General features: G+C 32.8%; 1 protein-coding gene across 1 annotated transcript in view; it reads right to left on the reverse strand.

Moving 5' to 3' along the window:
- LOC129943001 (melatonin receptor type 1B-A-like) overlaps positions 1–16,360 on the reverse strand; it is a 35,751-nt gene extending 19,391 nt beyond the window's left edge. Inside the window, exon 1 of the mRNA XM_056052201.1 lies at positions 15,781–16,360. The gene's annotated coding sequence lies outside the window, so the exon portion shown is untranslated. The remainder of the gene's footprint in view (positions 1–15,780) is intronic.
- Positions 16,361–19,653: the final 3,293 nt, after the last annotated feature.

The raw sequence follows: 19,653 nt of genomic DNA on the forward strand, positions 1-19,653 counted from the left end.
TTACGGATACAAAATCCAAAACAATTTTGTGGAACGGAAAATAACGTTTATAACATCTTGTAAAATTTTGAAAAAATCGAATTGATTTTTTTTTATAAAAAATAAAAAAACATTACTTACAGTTGGTAAATATTGGATTTCGACTCAAATATCTTTTCAAAACTTTGAGATTATGGCTTAAAACTAAAATTGTTGCCAACATGCAGTAAAATTTTGACAAAAATTGAATTTTTACAAAATTTGCGTACTGTTTTTTGAAGATTTTATTTTTTTATAAAAAAAAACGGTTATAAAAAAGAAAACAATATTTTCTGTGAAATAAAAAAATGTTTGAAGACAATATTTTTAATTTTCAAAAAGCTATTTCAGTCGAAAGTAAATTTTTGCCAAGTTTTAATTTTTAGGTTATTATTTTTTGACGTTATTATTTTTTGAAAAAAAACTCTCTATTAGATTTTTCTAAAAAAAGTTCACATAATGTAGACAACAATATTTTTTAAAGATAAAAATAGAGCTAAAAGCCAATATCTCTAAGTTTTGAAAGGATATTTGAGTCGAAAATCAATTTTTATAAACTTTTGTTAAATTTGTTTAGGTTTTTAGTTTTTAGTAAGAAAAAACTGTCTAATCGATTTTTCTCAAAATTTTCCCAAATGTTGAAAACAATATTTCTTATAAGATAAAATTAATTGGAGCCCATAATCTCAAATCTTTGAAAAGATATTTGAGTCGAAACTAAATTTTTACCAACTTCGAGTAATGTCTTCAATTAGATTTTTCTCAAAATTTTACCAGATGTTAAAAATGTTATTTTTCGTTGCACAAAATTGAATGATGAAATCATTTTTTATTCGTAAAAGTTTCGAGGTTACAAATTGTTTTCAGTTTATTTTTATTTATAAAAAAAAACGTTAATTGGATTCTACATCTATCTGCATCATTATCTGTATAAACAAATCAATTTGAAGTCGATATCTGTTGTGGTTCTTGAGCTATGGACGACGAAAAAAACGTCGCAAACGTACGAACAGACAACTTTCTAAAAATTTTTTATTTCGACTCTAGGGGCCTTGAAACGTCAATTTGACAAATCGGACCCATTACAATTACTTCATTTGAGTTAGAAATCATCTTTGTGTTTTTCCATTTTAAAGTTCTACATCTCGAAGAAACACCGTTCATAACTTAGTTATTATCAATGTTGACCATATGGTCAAGGCTGTAGGGGCGATGATAACCAGACGGACGGCATCACGGGACCCATCGTCATGTTTAATTAGAATCTCTAGTTCGAAATTTTTCTCGCAATGCAGTTCCTATAAGTCGCAAGTAAGAAGACTTACATTAAAAGTATGAAATGTTCCTATTATTTTGGTCATAGATGTATGCCTTACCTACGTAAATCTAACCTAACCTGGAGTCATTCACCCGCATATAACCGGGCCAATGGAGCTTGGATAATGCCTAGCCTAATAAAATATCGCAAAATATTTTTCAAACCTCGTCGTCCTCGTCGCTCATCGTCTGTCACCACCGCATACCGCTCCAGTTTAATAAATAGGAAGTGAGTGGGATATCAATGTAAATAGACCTATTTGGGCGTTCAAAGGACTTTTTTCATCCTTTTTTTTGTACATATATAAATTCATATTACAAAACAAAAATTACTCTCATGTGTACCTCTCCTCTTATATACACGTGTTGAATATCCTCGCAGGTACCCGTACTCCAATGCGGGTATATGGGATGGTAGGGGAATAAATTTTCTTGATATTTTTGTTTGTTTTCCTAAATGAAATACCTCTGGGTTTTTAGGTGGGGTTCGAGTGGGTGGTAGGACGTAGGAGTGGTGCAGATGGTGGCTCCACCTTTTATCGTAAAATGTCAACAAAAGCCCAGACGAGAAACGAATCCTATTAATGAAAATGTTAGACTATATTACTTTTGTATGTGGGTGCAATAATGTGCATGTTGTAGACTTTGTAGTCTGACTGTTGACGTCGGGAATCCGTCGGATCTCTGGTAGGTGGCATAGAAGGGAAGAGGGATGACGACGCCGCCGCCGACCGACGACACAGAGGACTTAACTAGGACAGGTTGTTTGCAGAACCTTGTATGCGGCAGGCAATGTAAACTAAAGCTCAAGTAAAACAAAACAGAACAAAACGATATCGAATATGTGGGTACTGAAATTAAACCCGGGAAGTTAAATAGGTTATCGTGAAAATCAGGGCTCGATATAAGGGAGTGTTTTTTGGTCTTTTTTTGTTAATGTTTTTGTTTCAATTGTGGAATAAGTGGAATTTTTCGGTAGTTATTACTCTTTAATCAAAATAATTGTTTTTGAAAATACATTGAAATCTATTTATACATATAACAAAATTTGCGATACAAATGGTTACGTGTGAAAAAAAAGAAAATCTTGACAGAGGAAGAAAAGTTTTCATTCGATTTTCCACAAATCCAACGATGTTAAGATAGAAAGAATTGCGGAGGCTGCTTTGTTTATGACATTCCTTGGTAAAATTTAGTATCAGTGTAAGGCCCCAGTTCTAGCAATCATTGGTTTTCATCAATGAACATAAACATTGCAATTTTTTGGCAGGTCGTTTATTGCAATCATTAAAAATTTCTGTCATTGAAAATAATTTCTTGATTGAAATCCTGACAGAAATCTGTCATTGGAATTGTGTGAATTTGTTGTGAACGAATTTATAGCCGAAAAATTGAAAAATACATTTTTGGAGAAAAAAGTTACACTTTTTTCTCAAAAAAATACTTAGTGTGACTTCCGATCAATCAGTTTATAATTTCCATTTCTAATCAAAGGGAAGCACCTTCAAATATGGATTCAAACATTTTTCCAGATCGATTTCGCCCCTAAAACAAAGATGATTTTCGTAAATTAACATGAAATTTATTTTATTCGAATTATCTTTCGTAAAAATTGTCTTAAACGGACCTATTAACTTGAATTCTCAACCGTTGAGAGGAATTCAGTAATCATGACTATAAAGCGGTCACAATTGACAGTAACGTTCTGGCCAGCAACGTTTTAAATGAGGTACGGACCAATTATTACAAAACTCTATAAAGAACACCAAACAGTCAGTTTTTGTGGATATAGCGGAGTCTTTACTTACACTAGAGAACTATCATCACTACAAATATGGAATTATTATTTATTGACGTTCAACCAAATTCTCTTATCAAAATTTCTAACAGAACCATGATTTTCCAAAATAAATTTGCAAATTTGAAAGATTTGTTCAGACGTTAGTTTATTTGTTTTGAAATGCAAAACCAAACTAACATAAAATAAATCACTTGACAGCTGTCAAAATAGCATACAGTTAAAATAGTGTTGCGAACTTAAAGTTCTACAGGGTCCGGCAAAAAAATCTACCGTATTTTTAGACGTTTATATTTAAAGCTTTTTATAGATAAAATGGTATTCCAGGTATAGATAGATAGAGGTCTACGTGTAGTTTTTAAACACTTAAATCAGTTTACTAGGAACCACAACGAAGTCTGGTTCCAATTTATAAAATTCAATAACATTTTTCTGTTAAATTGTTTATTTATTTTTCATTGCCTTTTAAAATATGGGAGATCTTTTTGACGGACCTTGTATTTCCTCTAAAAAACTTCAACTGTTATTTTGACATTGCTTTTTATTTCAAACTTGATATTTATGTAAAAGTTATTTTCAAGAAGTTTTAATATCCTTATAATATCTCACGAATCAATAAAGTAATTTGATCAACAAATATTGTAAAAATTAATAAAAATTAATTTTCACATCAAATTTGTGGTAAAATCCAATTGACAGAGTTCCTTATATAAACGTCAAAGTATTAAAACAATATAAAATAGGTGGCGCAACAGTCAGTGAAGAGAACTAAAGCCTTAGACATTAAACAGCTTAAATTAAAAATTTTAAATGACAAATGTTTAACCATATATATAGTAATATTTAGTCAACTGTTTGAATGCTTTTTTAAATAATAATTATATCATTCATTTTCCAACAATTTGGGCTTTTATACTTCATTAAATTTTTCATTCAAATCCACATTGCTTTTTACTACTTTTTTGAACGTAGTCACTTTTAAATTGATTTTGACAATCAATAGGTGTGTGCTATCCGTACCCGCAGTGGGAGCTTTCATGTATAACAAATACAACATGCAGCTGCGGATAAAACTTAAACTTAAATCTGGCTGAGGATAAAAAATTGACATTTTATTCGATTATCGATAATCGATGGAAGAAAAATTGAATTTCTAAGGTTGGTAACTCGGATAATTCAATGAGTCTCCAAGGCTTTGTTCGTAAAGTGCAACGCAATTTAAGTGCGTTCTTTTATTTAAGTGTATTTTGAATTAATATTGGAACGCACAAATCAAGGAACGTGTCACACATAATTGCTCTATGGTGTTTAATATTTTTCCTCTGTAATGTCGTTTACTATTTGCGAGATTTAAGGTACAGTGGCTCACAATGAAAATGGTCCACACTCAAACCCAATAATATTAAAAGAGAAATTGTTCATTTCAATAGGATAATGTAATCTTTATTTAAAAACATAAACTATTTCAACATATCGATTTAAAAAATAACAAAATGAAATTAAATTAAATAACGACAAAAATTTTATATCATCAAACAGTAAAAATGGCCCAACAAAACTTTAGTAGCAAGAAGAATGGTAAGAGTGAGTTGAAGTTTTTTTTTAGTATTTGGTCAGATATCCTTTTTGTCTTATAACAGATTTAAGACGATTTGGAATAGATTCTACAAGATTTTTCGTATAGTCAGGGCTTATTTTATTCCACTCCTCCAATAAAACCCTTCTAAGATCACTTTTTTTTCGAAATGTCATGTTTACGAATATCCAATTTTTGCCATAAATGTTCATTAATATTTAAGTCTGGTGATTGCGGTGGGGTTTAATCACTCTTGGATAGTAGTATAACAACCATTCTTAACAATTCCAGCCGAGTGCTTCAGACCATTTCGTGGTAAAAGTAGAAAGTATTTTCAATTCCAAGTTTTTCAGCACTTCTTTTTAATTTTATTTTTTTCAAAATATTCAAATACTGATATTTGTTCATATATTCCCTTCAATAAAATGTAAGGTACTGATCCCTAGAAGCCGAGCACGTAGCCCATACCATTACATGACCACCATTAATTTTAATTGTAGGACGCAAATGCTTTGGATGCATCTCTTCATTCGGCTTTCTGTTTACGTTGACCATACCATCTGATCCAAATGTTGTATGTTGTATTTACTTTCATCCGTAACTAGAACGTTTTTCCAGAACGAAAAATCTTTTATTGCGTAGTTGTGCGAAAACTCCAATCGAACCTTTTTATTTTTCTGGCTCATGAATGGCCTTTTTCCTTGCAAATCCTACCATTTAATCCTGCTCTTCGTAGAACTCCACGAACTGTTTCTGAATTACATTGAATCTTTAGATGTTTTTCCACCATGTCTCTAAGTGTTGGAGCACTCAGCCTAGGATTTTGTTTGGTTTTCTTTACTATCCATCGTTCATCACGTTCAGAAAAGATCTTCTTGTGACTTCGTTTTGGGTTCCGAAACCTTTTTATAATATTTTTTACTGTTTCACGAGCCTTTTTTTTAACAATTTTTGCTATTTCTCTTTGATTTTTTAAACTTCTATAGTGTTCAATAATTAACTTTCAAAGCTCTATTGAGTGTTAGGACGCATTTTGCAAAATTAAACATTAGGAATGAATAACATGCGTGTCAAAACCTAACGCAAATGCATTCTTATGAATAAATAATGTAAAATAAGAGACACAACGGAAATTAAATATTTAAGAAAAACGTTATATGAGAGGGAACACTAATCTATAAAAAAAACATTAGTTTAGCTTAATATTTTATTGTACTTCCCATGATTTGTCTAAAAAAACAATTGAAGAAGGGTGGACCGTTTTCATTGTGAGCCACTGTATACTTTTTGCAAAAAGTGGGAAATTTACAATAGTCATTTTTTTTTTAGAATTTAAAAAAAAACTACAAAACTTGTACTTGACATAAAAAATAAGCTTCCTGCATCATTACTTTTAATTTTGAGATGGACAAATTGTCACAAAATGAGTCATACCTTTAGAGTCGAGTCAAATTTTTGAATCTGACAGGTAAAAAAGTGGAAAAATCTCAGATTTCATGACTTATTTTAGACTTGAGATTCAAAAAAAAGGATTAGAGATCCAAAAATCTAAATCTCGATTTTTATCAACTTTCACACATAGGAAAAAGCATACGCACTTTTAAACACACTTCTCTCTTTGACATTTGTCCAAATATTTAACGTTTTATTTAAAAAAAGTAAAGTTTATAAAAAGTTCGTAAACAATTACAAAACTAGATTTTATCTACTATTGGAAAAATCTGAGATTTGTGCACAAACATTTCTAAAGCAATTAGAAAACGACCTAAGTTAAATATTTTTTAAGTTTTTCTGACCACAAAACTAAAAACAATGATGCGGAAAGGTTAATTTTTGCTTTAAAAAACAATTTTTATATATTTTTTAAACAAATGACGCTAGAAATATCAAAAATGTTTTGTAATTTTGTAAATGTATTGATTTTTGCCAAAAATGGTCGTTGTAGTTAAGTAAATTAATTAAAGGTTGTTTATACAAATTTTGACAGATTACGCGGCTCCATGAGTAATAGGGTTAAACAAAATTAAACTTTAAAAGTCTTCCACACTTATAAAAACTTCAATTTCATAAACAAAGACTGACCAAATCTACGAACATACCCCAATATGTCAAAAACTTATCCAAAAGCAAAACCAAAATAACCAATCAAACTTTGACCAAATGTAGATGAATGTACAAATGCAAAATCAGAAAAAGGTAAATAAGCATTTATTTAAAATTATAAATCAGGTACATAATAAAACTCTTTCTTAAAATACAAAAAATCTATTAGCAAAGAAGGAGACGGATGCCTTGATGGACTTCTACGCTTGTTTTGTTTCATTATCTGAGATCTAGACAAGTCTACCAACTTAAAAATAAAATAAAACAGCTGCGAATGGGCAACTGCGGATACTTTTTTAAGAAAATCTAATTTGGCTGCAGAAAGCGATCCCAAAAAACACTCTTAATTCAAGACAATTTATAAGAATGTTATTAAATGAGATATTGTGCATGCAAAATTGCATTAAATTGAAATTAATTCAAAATGGTGTTTATAAAAAGTCTAAACAACACCTTACGTTTGTGTCAAAACTGACAGTCTTCTGACAATAGTTGTCAATTAAACCAAAAACACCTCTACATGCAAAATTCCCTGTTAACAGATTTTGTCTTATAAAGTCTCTATCAGAAAATGAATGCGTTCAGTGATATAATTTGACTTTTAATGTAAGGAAAGGAAAACAATATAAGTGATGGGCTAAAATATAAACATTGACCTTTTAGACTTGTGTTTCAAATATTTTTTAAACTAAGTTTAATTAGCATAGATTCCGAGATAACTTTTAAATTACATTAAAACAATTTAAAAATACTTAGGCGCTACTGAAATGTTTTTTTGTTTTTAAAGCGAATATAATGTATTAAATAAAAAGCTTGGATTTATTTGCACTTTCATTCATATATGTTATATGTACATAGGTTTGTATTTTATTCATGGCAATTAAACTATTCTAATGTTAGTAGGTGCGACTCATACATAAGTTCAAAAGAATACACTTTTATGTTCGGCTTTTATGGTTCAATTAATGTTTTATTTATTTTGTAAAAGGAAAAAGGGCCGAACTTTAGGTATAAGTACATGTTTCCATGCCGTAAAAATGCAATAATCTTTATTTATACATTTGGATCGTTGCCGTCAATGTTGGTCCCTTTCTCTATACGAGGATTTCCATCCCTACAGCCAACTTGGATGATTTTCATGCAAAAAAGGATATAAACCTACATCCATTGTATACTTAATAATGGATATGTAAAAAAAGCTTATAGGGGGTTCACTCACATACATTAACAATATTGTTGAACAATAAATATTTATGTTGCAAAACAAATTTTACAAACCATACTCCATGATTTAATTTATTTTACAGCAAAGTAATTATAGATTGTGATTGTTTTGAAACAACAATTTTTGAAAATTACATTTATAACATCAATAAATTGCTAGTTTGATTTTTTTAGCACTTTATGCATGTCAATATGCGACATGGTTGTTATTTTAATAATTCAGTTGTGTATAAATTTCATCATTGATTTTTCTTCTGGTACTTTAATTGCGTTTGAATTTTTTGTAATATGAGTAGCAATAACAAAATGAACAATTGGGTCACTGGTATTTACTTTCGTTAATGAAAAGCTTTTCAAATGGGTTGAACTGTGAACGCACCCTTAATTCAACAGCAGAACTGTCAATGTCAATAAATTCATTGCTCAGACACCAACAGACGTATAAGACTTGAAATAAGACAAGTTTCTAGGCCCTGAATGGCCATCAGCTGTCAAAACCTTTCTTTCCAATTAAGATGTAATTTTTGGGAACTTGATAGGAATGTTAATTGGGAAAAATCTACCGTATTATAAAGCCAAGTGTGTGTCATGATTTTCTTTGCATTTAACTAAAAGTTAAACTACCTTCGACGATGTTCACATTTGACTTTTCTGAAGAAACTTATTTTAATATTTCAACATTTTATCTCATATCTAAACATATATTTCCATAAATATACGTTTCAAGAGTGTATTTCTATTATATTTCACTAAATAACATTTAAATGAGAATCAGTAACATTATTGTCAATAGGTACAAATAAAAAACAAATTTTTTAGTTACATGGTACAAATATTTATGCAAATGAAGAATAAAATAATTCTTAAAGTCCTGTTTCCGAAAAAGGATAGCTTTATCAGATTTAACATATTCATAAAAATTCACATTGAAAATTTCTTGGGTTGTAATACCTTACGACTAAAATCTAACAAGATGGGTATCAGTTTTCAACCACAAAGGTCACCTTTTTATATTTTGAAATCATAGAAAGGTTACCCAAATAACATGCAACTCTTGTGATAAAATAATTTCAAGAACGTATTTTACATGCTATATGGTCTTTGGATTTTGAGATTGTTTCTTTGCATTTTAAATTTTATTGCCAGTAAAATAAAGATAAAAATAAACTTATATACTAAGCTTTGAAAGTTAAAACATTAAACATTTATGATGCATTTAAAAAAATTTATCGTAGTCGTCATCGTTAAAAAAAATCCTAAGCTATCAACGACATGCGGTCATAAAAAAAAGAAAGAACACATCAAAGCCAATGGCAATTTTCCTTTAAATGAATTACTTAATAGCCCACAATTTTCCTTAAAACAAAAAAGTATTGTCACATTTGTATGCTAATTTTTTCCAAGAATAACAAAAAATAGAAAATACAGTTTATTCCGCTGAAATGCCATAAAAATTGATTGATTTAGCTGCATTTTTGCAATTTGGGGACACAATGAGCAGTTTAGTTGCACGCAACTTAGTTTCTCCTAGTTGAGAATAGCAGCAAGCAACTAACTACTTTTTTTTCATTCATAGTGTTTCCCTTTACATTTGTGTATATTTTTCTCAAATATCCTGCGAATCAATAAAGGGACATTTAGACTCATAATGACAGGTGGAAAAGCTATTTTGACATCTTCGTTGAATATGACAAACGGAAAACGTCATATTATCTATGATGATTGGTTACTGTCAAGCTAATTTAAGTTTTTGAAAATCACTTACTAATCGAGGCCATTGAATAAGAAGATAGGTTTAATGTCTACTGAACTGTTTAAGAAAATTGTTGGTCAATTGCACAGATAGACATTTTCTAAATATGAAAGTCGTTTAAATATACCTCTCATTATATCAGCTATATAATGACCTAGAACATGTCAGTTTAGATTGGCTTATGGTTTCTTTAAATGTGAATTTAAGCCTTTTTTAAAAACTTTAAATTTGTTTGTTAAAATTAAACGTACTAATGTTGAATTAAACTGTGTTACTTTTGAAAATCACTACCAACATTTTAAGTGATTTAGTAAAATGTGTAACATTTAAGTAAGTTACTAAAAATTGATTTTGCTAATTTTAAACGATTTTAACATCTTACTATTTCTTAAAATTTTACCAAATTTAGAATCACAATCCTAAATCGAACTTATTTCCGAGTTTTTGACATAACAAATAGAAAGATCCGTTCCCCAGATTGAGGTTTGTTTGTATTTTCTTCGAACTTTCAATGTCATTTTCTTCGAACTGTCAATGTTTAGACGTGTTCAGATGCACCGTTTTTAATAATAGGGAATAAATATCTTACTACTTTAAGTATAGCAAATGATTACAAGTTTGGAATAAAATGTAAATCACTAGCTATTCAGAAAATTATTAGCTACTAAAGTCTTAAGTCTTTTTTTAAAGATTTAAACGGATTTGACTGTATCTTCTTAGTGAAACTTCTATATTATATTGAATGTAACTTTATAATTCCCTTAGTCTATATTCAATTACTTGACCACGTACAAACCCTACAATTTATGATGTTGAAAAAAAAAGAACATAATTTGAACCTTCCTCCTCGTGCTTGCATTTTAGAAACATATTAATGCAATTGACCTAGTTCAAAACGTTCAGTTCTGATGGCCCAGAAACAAAAAGCTGAAGAAAAAATTCCTCAAGTTGGAGTACTCGTTTTTCACTTCTTGTATTTCTGCTTAATTGTATTATATGACATTTTTCACTTAACATATTAAAAAAAATTCAATCTATAAAAGTCGATAGGATATACTACTAAATGGAAGGTATATTAAAAGATTAAGTGGAGGGTGGACTAAGAGGGTACTTCTTATTATGAATGGAATTATAAATATATTTTCGCACTTATGTGACCTCCTTGTGGTGTCATTCTAATATTAAACAAAAGGAGACTAAAAATTATATTAGTCCTTATTGAGTCGTCAAGACAGGTTTAAGAGCATCAGAAAAATGACACCATTAAACCGTATTTTAAGTGGAAAATCTTTTATACCCTTACGCAGTATGTACATATTTTTGTATAATGGAAGATGAACTCATGATAGGGTAAACATTGAATTTGTTGGATACAATTTTTTTCACACAGAGAAAAAATCGAATTGTCTCTACTGAGATTTATATTATGACTCTTTTAAGTAAAATCTTAAGAGTTCATAAAGATGAATAATTGACTAATTACTAAAAGCCTTATAGTCCAAATGTCAACAAGAAATATTTAAACAAATGAGTTTAACCATAGCCTTAAATATACACAAGTTAAACAGAGTTGTCAATTTAAAAAAAAATCATAAAAACCTTATGTTGAGGACTGAAAGGAATGGTTCCATTCAGCAAAAATGAAAAAGTGTGACAAATGACGTTTGAACTACGCGTAATAAAATGTTAAACTATGTACGAAGAACTGTCAAGTTGTTTGAGATAAAACTATATTTATTTTCATTGCTTTTACAAACTTATTTGGCAGTAAGTCATAACAACAATAGCTGTGTTCTAGACAGTTTCAGACTGAAAGTTTTAGTAATTTTTATTCCGAAGTGGTTCCACACTTCTGAAGTTGTGCTTATTCTTACAAAAGATTTAAAGTTCACGCCAAGTTATGACAGAAGAAAAAATGAGAGAAAAAGTGTGAAAAATTATGTTTAAAATACTCGTAATTAAATGTCATAATATGTGCGAAGAAATGTCAAGTTGTTTGAGATGAAATTTCATATTTATTTTCATTGCTTTCTTCAAACTTATTTGGCAGTAAGTCATGAATAAAAGTATTAAAAATTATCAACAATAGCTGTCTTCTAGACAGTTTCAGACTGAAAGTTTAAGTTATTTTTAGTCCGTAGTCTTTAAAAACTTCAGAAGTTGTGCTAATTCTTACCAAAGAGAGAGCGCGCGAGAGAGTAAAACATTTCACCTTTTTGCCAGATTTAGTGTAAGGAATTTCTCTTTTGATTACTGGAATTAGTGTCAAATTCGATTTGACGTTCACGGCAAGTAATGAAAGAAGAAAAAACGAGAGAAAAAGTGTGACATATGATGTTTGAACTACGCGTAATAAAATGTCGAACTATTTACAAAGAACTGTCAAGTTGTTTGGGATGAAATTTCATACTCATTTTCATTGCTTTCTTCAAGCTTATTTGGCAGTAATTAATGACTAAGAGTATTGAAAAATAACAACAATAGCTGTGGTCCAGACAGTTTCAAACTGAAAGTTTTAGTTATTTTTAGTCCGACGTCTTTCTACACTTCAGACGGTGTGCTAATTCTTACAAAAGAGAGCTCGCGAGAGAGAGTAATACACTTTACTTTGCGCTGGATTTAGGCCGACGAATTTCTTCTAGCATATTCTGGGCTGGCTGTTCAAATTCGATTTGACATTCAAGGTTAGTAATGAGAGAAGAAAAAAACTAAGACTAAGGGTTGCCAAAGTAATTGTTTTATTTTCATTTTAGCTTTGGTAAATATGAACGTTATTCATATTTTCTATTTCCTTTCATTAATCAACAAAAATGCATACATACCCGTGTTTTGTTGGAAAATGTCTCCATAATATAGTAGGATTTTACACAAATAACAAAAACAATATCCATAGTATGAATAACACCGATAAAAGTTAGAGCGGAATCTTACCATGTGTGTTTTCCATTGGAGAAAAAAATCAATCTGCTGCAATCATTACTGTTGACATTATTTAGTTTTGTTAATGAAAATGGACTAACTGGGCTTGTTTTGTAAGAGAAAACAATAGAAAAGATAATTTAGTTTTGTCATGTTTTCACCATATGTTTATTTCAGTTTAGATTAAATAAATCTTTTTGGTGTTTCCAACGCACAAGAAGATTTAAAAATGATTAAGTTTGAAGGCACTATCTAAAATGCAAACAGTGTTTCGATGTTTTTTATGAAGTGAAAGTGAGACAGTTTGATTCATGTTACACAATGAAGAACTGAACGTGTCAGCAACATATAAGAATACACTCCATGTGCAATTTTTTTTTTTAATTTGATTTAAACAAAACTATATTTTTTGTACTCAAACATGCAAATAAACAGACACTTATGCATTATTTGTAAAACCAACTCCTTCACACAGGTTTTTCTTCCCAAATTTGGACTCGACTCCGATCCCCGACCGGAATCGAGACAAATTAAGCTCATTTCAACTCGATTCAGGTATTTAAAGAATTGAGTCGAGTTTCAAGCTCGCTTCAACATTACATGTAAATGTAGTAGTCAACGAACAAACTCCCTCCTTGAAAAAATATATATAATTGTCCCTATTTATTGAAAATTGTTTTGTATTTTTTTTTTGAGAAAAAAAAACATTTAAGTTTCTTAATTTAAGAAATAATTTTATATTTATTTAAAATATATATAAGTTTAATTTTTGTTGATATTTATTTTTTTAGATTCTTATTCATGGTTACGTTAGGTTATAGTGGCTGTCCAAGATGGAAACGTACACACTTAGGCCAGTTTAATGGCCCCATTGTATACCACACGAATCTTGAGGCTTCCTCCTAAGCTCAATGGAACCAGCTTAAGTCCCTTACGAAACGTGAGAGGCTGATTGTACTGATATGATTTAGATCGTTTAGATCGTTAAAGAAGAATTCTCCTAGGTAATTCTTGCGTTTTCGAGCTAGAGCAGGGTATGTGCAGAGAAGATGAAGAACCGTTTCTTCCTCTTCCTCGTTAATACAGCTTCTGCAAAAGTCATTTGAGAATACGCCTAGTCTCGTGGCGTGCTTTCCTATTAGACAGTGTCCGGTTATGACTCGTGTATCGAGCTTATATGCGATCTGCTTAGAGAGAGCAAGCACCTTGAACGTTTTTAATCCAGTGTTGGCCAGATGTTTTTTGTGACTTGACACGTAGTGATGTTGTTCCACCTGGTGCCTGCCCTCCTCACAGCGTGTTGCATTAGCAGCAGTTTACAAGTAGCGATTGGTATGCCAGTACTTGCCAAACGTGGTAGGATGGGCTGGTCTGTACCGTTTCTGGCGAGTTCATCTGCCTTACAGTTACCTGTTCTCTATGGCCCTGCACCCAGCAAAGGTGAATATTAAACTGTTGCGCCATCTTCATTAGAGATGATCGACAGTTATGGACTGTTATAGAGTAGAGCAAACCCATATCTTTTTCAAGAAATTTTCCATAACTATAATTCGCATGCTTGCGGTAAAATCACAACATTATCGTGGACAATTCTGATATTCTCTTCGAAAAATAAAAGTCAGGAAACTTTTCTTGGAAAATTACAATTGTAAAACTGTGATCGAAAAATGTTCATCATTTTGAAACCAAAGCGTTATTTAAGCGCAAAGTATTGCTTAATTTTAATTAATGGCAAATTTTTTACATATCAAATATTAAAGGCTGACAGCATCAAAAATGACAGCTTCCCAAATAGTGGGCTATTCAAAATGAAAACTCCTTCTGAAAACCTCTTTATCAACAACGTGGATTTCCCTCAATCAATAAAGGTTAAGAATCGAACTTTCCAAAAAAGCCATGAAATATATTGGAGTCCCACTTAGCCTTGATACAATATTCAAAACATCCGAATGAGAAATAAACATATTTGTACCTTCTTAAGAAAACCCCATAGGGTACATATTAAACTTAAGTCCTACGTGCAAGGCTACGACTGTATGTTTTGTGTTGTGTTATTCTTGCTTCCATATTTTATTTGATCTGTAAAAATGTACTCCTGCGGGACATATAAACATTTTATTCCAGTATACCGCACACATGTTGTTCTGTTCACTTAGGCGTATACGTAATAAAAAAAACAATGGTTAGCAACAACAACAAAAAATAACATGATGCCTGATAGGAATTCTAAGTTTATATAAAAATCAACCTGTTTAGTATGTGATGGATTGATGATCCTTCGTGTAATCCAGGGCGTGGTTGGGTTCGACAGTAAATTAAATGAATACAAATCAATGCATTTCTTAGTTTTTTTTCCATTTTTTCGTGATCCACTAGACTTTCTTTATCATCAGCATTCGCCTACGCACCATAGTACGTATATTAATCAACTTGTACTGCAGATTGTTGTTGTTTTATCGTATACACAAAACCATCGCCGTCACCGTCATCATCATCATCAATGATGTTGTCGTCAGAAGTCGCAAAAAATCCTGGCTAGAGCTTAGGTCAAAATAAAAGGGAGAAAATCACTGGGAAAAGTTGTGCTGCTGTTTTGTGATGATTTCATTTTCAACCCATTGTCTGACCCACAAACCATCATCATCCTTATTTTTCTGCGAGTAAAAGAAGGGGGGTAGAACGGGCGCGTAGGAGGAGCAGAAAACTAATTATTAAAATAATAGATTGCAATTTCTATATCTGTATCTATGAAATTGATGTTCTCTAAATGAATATGTATATTATATACATGTTTCACTGCTGGAACAAACACAACAAAAAAGGACGAATCCTTAATGGTGATATTCATTCATCTGTCGAAAGCCGACTAATTGTGGAAAGTTATAATTTGTCATCAAATAAACAGCTGGAAGTTTCTTTAATCGATTTTGGAAATCACAGTTTTTTTCTTCCTTTCCAGGTCAAAGAAAGGCAAGAAGACGATAAGAAGATGGAGAAAATGTCCTCTAAAAGAATAACACACACAATTCCTAGACAAAATGAAGAAACCTTAAAAAAGGAAAAAAGACTTACCCTTTGTTCTCTGATGGATGATGAATCAATTTGATGAAGAAAAGGGAACCCCCTTTAGAAGATTTTTGAAGTCTTCCTTTTTCTTTTTTTAATTTACACACTTTTCCACTTTTAACTTTTGTATTCTTTTCTATTTTTCTTTTAATTTTTGTTTAACAAATCTTATGTCAACTTTCAACTTTATGCTTTTGTGCGTATCTAGTTTATTCACACGACTTACTGCACCAAAATGTTTGGAATGAATGAATGATATGAGGACAATGATTTTCATTGATACACACAGAGGACACACCGTGCGTCGCTCGTCGTCATCAACAAGGAGCAGACACAACTTTTTCCAAAAGAGCTTTTTGCCTCCCAATTAGCTCCCCTTTTTTCAACTTATAATTTGCATTTAAGTTTTTGTTCTTCGTTCTTTTTTGAAGAGTGAAAAATTACCAGCATTTCAAAAAATAAAAAAAAAAAATTACGAAACACCCGTTTTATTGTAACTTTTGATTTTTCAAGGAGATATTAATATAATTAACTATTTTTGTGTTATTAAATTTTTGTTTTTATTACAAAATTTAACCAAAACATTGTGTTCTTATGAGAGTAAAACTGTATACTGTTTTTGACCGGCTTTTTCTTTATTTTGTGTGTATTGTTTGAGGTGAATGACGCTTTTGATGTGAACTCTGTAAGAAAGTTCAACTTTAAGGTTAAAATAGCTTTTTAGATTACTATGATAATCTCTGTACTTTCCTCACAGTTTAAAGCTTAATTTTTGTGTTGTGCTTTTCTACTTTAATATGAAAATAAAATGGAAAATGTCCTTATTCTTAAAGTTCAACTAAGATAATATAATTCAGGAAGCTTTTTGGTTGTAACTATAAAACCTAGGGTATTCAAAAAGTGTGAGTAATAAGATACTTTATTTGTAAAGCTATGTTCATACTAGTAAACAAATAACAGAAAAACTTGCTACATTTGTATTAGCTCTGTCATTTGACAGCTCTCAATCTCAGCTGTCATTTGAAGTATCATTTCGCACTCCAAGTTGGGTGAGGTCACTTTCCACTTGTGCGCTCCACCTGATCCGTGATGTTCCTCTACTGCGCTGTCCTGTGGTTGTGGATTCGCAGACTTTCCGGCCCGGAGCATTGGTTTCTATGCGCTCTACGTGACCAAGCCATCTTAGTCGTTGGACTTTCACCCTTCTGGCTAAGTCTACGTCGTTCCTCCATTTTCTCCTCCACTCCCCTTCGATGCATACGGGACCGTAGATCACACGAAGAACTTTTCTCTCGAAGCGACCCAAGGTGCTTTCATCCACTTTTGTCATGGTCCATGCTTCTGCACCGTATGACCGTATGACCGCAGGACGGGGATGATAAGGGTCTTATATAGCAACACTTTGGTCCCTCGAGAGAGGACTTTACCACTCAATTGCTTTCTAAGTCCAAAAAAACAGCGGTTAGCAAGAGTTTTTCTGCGTTTGATCTCAGCGCTGGTGTTGTTTTCTGCGTTTACAGCGGAGCCTAGGTAGGAAGGAAGTCCTTGACTACCTCAAAGTTACGTCTGTTGATGGTGACGTTTTGACAAAGACGTCGGTGTTGTATGTCCTTTCTTGACGACAGTATGTACTATGTTTTGCCCTCATTAACCGTTAAACCCATTTTTGCCGCCTCTGCCTCAATACTCACAGAAGCCTTATTGACATCAAGCTGAGTTCTTCCTATTATGTCAATGTCATCAGCATAAGCTAGTAATTGGACAGACTTTTGAAAGATAGTGCCTCTAGTGTTGACGTGTGAGCTCTGCACTATTCTTTCATCACCTTGTCTAAAACCTTTTTTGACATCGAAAGGTTCTGTTAAGTTGTTTCCAACCTTAATGGAGCAGCGTGAATTCTCCATGGTCACCCTGCACAAACGGACGAGTTTGGCAGGGATGCCAAAACTAGATATGGCTCTATACAGCTCGTCCCTGTAGATGCTGTCATATGCAACTTGAAATCGATGAAAAGATGGTGGTGTCGATTTGGGGTTCTTGGGTTTTTTCCAGGATCTACCGTAATGTGAATATTTGATCAACTGTGGACTTTCCTGGTCTAAAACCACCTATCAGGTTGTTGACGATGGGCTTTAGACGTTCACATATTACGGCAGAAAAGATTTTTTAGTCTATGTTAAGTAGACTGATTCCTCTTTAGTTGTTGCAGCTAAGAGGGTCTCCTTTTTTTAAGGATCGGGCAAACAATACTGAGGTTCCATTCATCGGGCATGCTTTCTTCCGACCATATCTTACAGATAAGTTGGTGCATGCTTCTAACCAACTTATCTCCAGCTCCTTTAAAGAGCTCGGCATTCAAGCCATCCGCTCTAGACTTCAGCTTAGATATGGCAATCTTTACTTCGTCTAAGTCGGGAGGACGGGATTGTTGGCTTTCGTAGTCAGCGGAATTCAGTTCGTCGTCATCGTTATACAGTCTGCAGAAGGAGTCCTTCCATATCCTCAGCATTGACTACGTTTCTACTATGATGTTTCCACTTTTGTCTTTGCAGCCTTCGGTTCGAGTTGATGTAAGCTCCTCGGAAAGTCCGCACATCAATGATGCTGGAAGCGTGTTGACGGTAGATTTATCTGGAGAAGTCCAAGTTCCTTTGTGGATGTTAAGGTTTGGAAAACGGGTACTGGCTACCATGATGTTTCGCCCCGCAGCAAAATCTATGAGCCTGAATCCGTTGTCGGAAGTATTGTCGTGCAGGCTGTAAACAAAGATGTGTTCCTTTCCTAGATTGGCATTAAAATCGCCCAGAACTATTTTAAAATCGTAGCTAGGACACTGCTCATATGTTTTGTCTAAGAGCTCGAAGAACATATCTTTGGTGTTGTCGTCTTTCTCTTCTGTGGGGACGTGCGTGCATATCAGTCTAATATTGCCGAATTCAGCCTTAATGCGTATGGTCATAAGGTGCTCATTGATGCACCTATAGCTCAAGACTTCTTGCCTAAGTCTGGCTTCAATGACGAAGCCGCATCCAAATAAGAGCTGTTACTTTTCGTGGTAGCATTCACCATAGTAAATATCGCAGTTTTTCATCCTCTTTTTGAACAGCCCATCCCATCGTATTTCCTGAATAGCGGTGATGTCTGTTTTAAAGCAGTCTACGGCCTCTGCTAATTCTTCGGCCGCATGTGGTCTGTTAAGGAAGCTAATATTCCACGTTCATATCCAAAGTTCTTTGTCCTTAATTCGTTTGCGTTGGTTGTCAACAGTAAATCCGTCCGTATCCGAGGCTTGTTGGTGCTTCGCAACTATGAAAGCTTTTACGTGGCCAGGAAGTCACACCAACGGCACAACCCCCAACCTAGATGGCCAGATCTTAAGTATAACTCCAAGGATGGGGAGCCGGATAAAACCACTCCTTATAGGCCTGGGCTCCGAATAGGTCGAAGAAGCCCTGTAAGGTGTTCCCTAAGTAGTTCAACCTTACTGGAACTGTAGATGCCACCGTTGAGGAGGTGCCTTAGTGGAAACACCTCTCCTCCCTCTCTCGTTTGCTGCCACCAACAATTTTCCACTGGGGTTGGAACCCAATCTCCAGTTGAGGTACTAGGCACCCGATGTTCACCACGGGGAGGTGAGAGTAGGAGTTGACAGACAGAGGTGGGTTTTGAGAAAAACTTGTAAACGCTTGTGTCCTCTTGAATGCACATGTCTACCATTAAAACATTGACTGACGACGTATACCTGGACCGAAATCTAAATTCAATTTCCATTCGATTCCTGGAACTCCTCTTGTTACCACGGTATTTGTTATTCCAACGTTGCCAATTTTTACGCAATTTGTCGCTGGAGAGTTTTACATGGATTTTATAAGTTTCCAA

This window comes from Eupeodes corollae, chromosome 1, assembly GCF_945859685.1.
Source record: "Eupeodes corollae chromosome 1, idEupCoro1.1, whole genome shotgun sequence".
NCBI lineage: Eukaryota > Metazoa > Arthropoda > Insecta > Diptera > Syrphidae > Eupeodes > Eupeodes corollae.